Here is a 5,026-nt window from a genome sequence, read left to right on the forward strand (position 1 = left end):
CACACACACACACACACACACACACACACACACACACACACACCTGCATCTTTGAAATTATTCTGCCTCTCCCTCTCAATTTTACAAGCACATAAAATGAAATTGGTTTAAGTTGCTGTATTTCACAGAAAATCAGATGTCATCCTGTAAGATTTATGCTGTTTTCAGATATATGAAAACGTGCACCTTCATATTGACAAGATAGAAAACGATACCCGTTCTGTGGAATGGGTAAGTTCTGATAGATTCTAAGTTACTTATTAGTTAGATGGTCATGAAAGTATTTGTCAGTTTCTATTTTATTTATCGGTATTCATTTTTTTTGTGTACCAATAGTGTTTTCTTACTACAAACAATCTATTTGCAGTAAAAAAATAGTTTTAAATATGCAAATTGTCACTTGGACCTATCCTGTAGGTAGTCTTTGTTCCTGCTTAGAAAAGGGACCGCTCCCCTTCACATTATCCAGAAAACAGCATCAATTTGACCAAGTATTTCATAAGAATGAAAAATGGAGAGGCTTTAAAGTCCAGAAACTGCAGTAAACTCCTCAAATCTGAGTTTCACCTTTTCTCTTCCAAGCGTCTTGCCCGCAGACCCCAGAGCTGTTTTTTTGTTTGTTTCTTCAGGTAATTTCGATCCTTTCCCCTTTTGACTGTAGTACTTTGTCAATATCATTCATTTCCGCATTTGACGGTTTTCACTGGGTCATTTATTGTGTTGTTCTCCATTCCCCATATTTGAACTATGTCTTAGGTTTCCAGGGAAATTATAATGACTTATGAGCTGGACTCATGGTTTTTAAATATTTCATGATGGTATGAATGTGATACCTGTTTGAAAAATGCCTATTTGTAGACTTGAATATTTTTCATAGGTGTGTTTTTAAAAATCTTCATCTATTATTGAGTCATATTCCTGTTTTATTTAAAGCATGTAATTTTTTATGTTTGAAAACATTCTGAAATGACGGGCGCTCCCTGGAGGTCGTGGTTAGGACTCGGAGCTTTCACTGCCAGGGCTGCGTTCAGTCCCTGGTCAGGGAACTAAGATTCCACAATCCACGTGGAATACGAAATAAGTAAATAAAAATAAATAGATCTAGCTTCTTTAAAAAAATTTTTTGCAGTGAAAGTTTTACAAGGACTGACTTAGGGACACTCTGTAGATCAGTCTTTGAAGATTCCTCTTTAGAAAGTGGGTCCTGCCATCATGTATTTTGAAGAAATACCATCATGGTGAAGCAGTCTGTTGAAGACGGTACTTTTCAGACACTAAACACGTTCATGAGCCTGGCCAAAGATTTCCAAAGTTGAGTTATTTGTGTCTCATCTTTACAATTTTTATCCTGTCTGAAACCAAAAGTACTATTGTTAGCTTAATATTCTTTTTTTGGTAGAGAGATACTTTTAAAATTAAAATTAATTTTACGGTAAAATTTGTATTATAAATGGGAAACCTGAATTATTTATGAAAATCGGAAATAAAGTTAAACATAGTAAAACGACACAAGGTGAAGATTCTCTCATTAGATACTATGATCTGTTCTAGCTCCATTCAAAGGGCAGCTGAGCAACCAGAGAGAGACCAGAGACACAGCAGCAGAAAGAAACTGCTCTGATGTAGCAGAGGAGGGAGGGAGAGCCGTGGAGAAGAGGATAACTTCCTCCTGGTGGGGCTTTGTCCTGTTTGATGCCAGTGTGTGACCCACCTGAAATCCCCGAGTGGACCTTGGGTGCCCATCGGACTCAGTGGAAAAATGGGATCTTGTCATAGTAAGTTACATAAAGTTAAAACACAAGGGTGCAGGATCTGGCTCTGAGTAAGCACTTAATATTAGCATTATGATTGTTGTTACTATTTTATTAATTGTAATCAATACACAATATACACTTATTAATTATATATAGTTATGTCTAATACTTTGGCCACCTCATGTGAAGACTTGACTCTTTGGAAAAGACCCTGATGCTGGGAGAGATTGGGAGCAGGAGGAGAAGGGGACGACAGAGGATGAGATGGCTGGATGGCATCACCAAGCCAATGGACATGAGTCTGAGTAAACTCTGGGAGTTGGTGAACAGGGAGGCCTGGCGTGCTGTGATTCATGGGGTTGCAAAGAGTTGGACACGACTGAGTGACTCAACTGAACTGAACTGAACATGTAAATATATAATCATTAATATTGTTTCTTTTCTTACATCTTACTTTAGTTTTTATTAAAGGGATTAGAGACCTCTTTAGGGCTTCCCGGGTGGTTCAATGGTAAAGAATCCATCTGCCAATACAAGAGACATGGGTTCGATCCCTGGTCAGGAAGGTCTCCTGGAGGAGTTGCCTGGGAAATCCCATGGACAGAGGAGCCTAGCAGGATTAGTCCATAGGGTCTTAGAGTCAGACACGACTGAAGCGCCTTAGCATGTATGCACATATAAATATATAATCATTAATATTATTAGTTCTATCTTACTTTAATTTTTATTAAAGGGACTAGAGACCTATTATCTAACAGAATAGTCTTGAGATTATTGCTTTTGTACTTTGGGGGATTCTCCTTTAAATACAATTAATATTTTAATGTTGATGGATTTATCTCTCAGCTTCTCATTGTTCCTACTTTCTCTCTTTGCCACTCCCTGTGAATCCTAACTTCGTCTATTAAAAGGAGGGAACTTAGGGCAAAAGTTTAAGAAAGACTTTAAATGAAAATTCAAATAGCATTAACATTTCAGCGCACTTCATTATTACCATAGAGGAGAGCAGGAAATACAAAAGGTAAAATTAACACATTCTTGGCTCAAGTTCATGACTGAAAAAAAATTCCCTCTGAGGAGCAGGGGGCTTAGGGTTGATTAAACTGGGATTTCCAGCATCTCTCAGCTCTGATGAGAGAGACGAAAAGTCATTCAGTCTAATTAGACAGTCTTATGGGGGCTTCCAAACACCCACCTATGCTGATTTTTTTCTTCTTTTAATCTTAGAAGTGGATTTTCAGTCTTTTTTCCTTCAGTTGTGATTTGGTACTCTCCATGGAGGAAACACATGATTCTTCACACCTTGAAAAATTTGGGGGGCTACATTATTGACAGTTTTAAAACATATAATATCAAAATATAGTGAAAATGTTAGTTGCTCAGTCCTGTCAGACTCATTGTGACCCCATGGACTGGAGCCTGCCAAGCTCCTCTGTCCATGGGATTCTCCAGGCAAAAATACTGGAGTGGCTAGCCATTCCCTTCTCCAGGGGATCTTACCCACACAGAGACTGACCTCCATTTCTCATGTTGCAGGCAGATTCTTTACCATCTGAGCCACCAGGGAAGCCCCTTGGTGGAGACATTACTTTAAGTAGCAGTGATCACACACATGAAACACTCAAAGTCATGTCTTTCATTTCCTAGCAAGTGTCTTTGAATCAAATTCTTTTCCCCTCTGGGTGAACAATAGGTGCGTTCCCCCTTTCTTTTGCTTTTTCATCTTTGCATTGCAAAATATAGTAGACATAAAATTTGTATATAATGTATATGTGTACACATACATGCACACGTGTGTATGCGTGTGTATACAGCATATGCATTATGTGATCTTAAATAATGTGTTTTATATGTATATGTTTCTGTATATATACATATATGTGTATATATATTCTGTGTGTATATATATATATATATATATATATATGTTCAGTTCAGTCATGTCCAATTCTTTGCGACCCCATGGACTGCAGCATGGCAGGCTTCCCTGTCCATCACCAATTCCTGGAGCTTGCTCAAACTCCTGTCCATCGAGTCGGTTATGCCATCCAACCATCTCATCCCCTGTTGTCCCCTTCTCCTCCTGCGCTCAGTCCTTCCCAGCATCAGGGTCATTTCCAGTGAGTCATTTCTTTGCATCAGGTGGCCAAATTATTGGAGTTTCAGCTTCAGCATTAGTCCTTCCAATGAATATTCAGGGTTGCTTTCCTTTTGGATTGATTGGTTTGATCTCCTTGAAGTCCAAAGGACTTTCAAGAGTCTTCTCCAACACCACAGTTCAAAAGCATCAATTCCTTGGCGCTCAGCTTCCTTTATAATCCAACTCTCACATCCATACATGACTACTGGAAAAAACCATAGCTTTGACTAGACGGACCTTTGTTGGCAAAGTAATGTCTCTGCTTTATAATATGCTGTCTAGGTTTGTCATAGCTTTTCTTCCAAAGAGCAAGCGTCTTTTAATTTCATGGCTGCAGTCACCATCTGCGGTGATTTTGGAGCCCAAGAAAATGAAGTCATGATTGTTTCCATGATTTCTCTGTCTATTTGCCAGGCTTCCCTGGTGTCTCAGATGGTAAAGCATCTGCTTGCAATGTGGAAGACCTGGGTTCAGTCCCTGGTTTGAGAGGATCCCCTGGAGAATGAAATGGCAACCCGCTCTTTTACTCTTGCCTGGAAAATCCCATGGACAGAGGAGCCTGATAGGCTACATTCCATGGGGGAGCAAAGAGTCGAACACGACTGAGCGACTTCACTTTAATTTAGATGGGGCCAGATACCATGATCTTAGTTTTCTGAATGTTGAGTTTTAAGCCAGCTCTTTCACTCTCCTCTTTCACTTTCATCAAGAGGCTCTTTAGTTCTTCTTCACTTTCTGCCATAAGGGTGGTGTCATCTGCATATCTGCGTATCTGAGGTTATTTATATTTCTCCTGGCAATCTTGATGCCAGCTTGTGCTTCATCCAGCCTAGCATTTCACATGATATATTCTGCATAGAAGTTAAATAAGCAGGGTGATAATATACAGCCTTGACATATTCTTTTCCTGACTTGGAACCAGTCCATTGTTCCACGTCCAGTTCTAACTGTTGCTTCTTGACCTGCATACAGATTTCTCATGAGGCAGGTCAGGTGGTCTGGTATTCCCATTTCTTGAAGAATTTTCCACATTTTGTTGTGATCCACACAGTCAAAGGCTCTGGTGTAGTCAATAAAGCAGAAGTAGATGTTTTTCTGAAACTCTCTTGTTTTTTCGATGATCCAATGGATG

This window comes from Oryx dammah, unplaced genomic scaffold (genome assembly GCF_014754425.2).
Source record: "Oryx dammah isolate SB20612 unplaced genomic scaffold, SCBI_Odam_1.1 HiC_scaffold_12, whole genome shotgun sequence".
In the NCBI taxonomy this organism is placed as follows: domain Eukaryota; kingdom Metazoa; phylum Chordata; class Mammalia; order Artiodactyla; family Bovidae; genus Oryx; species Oryx dammah.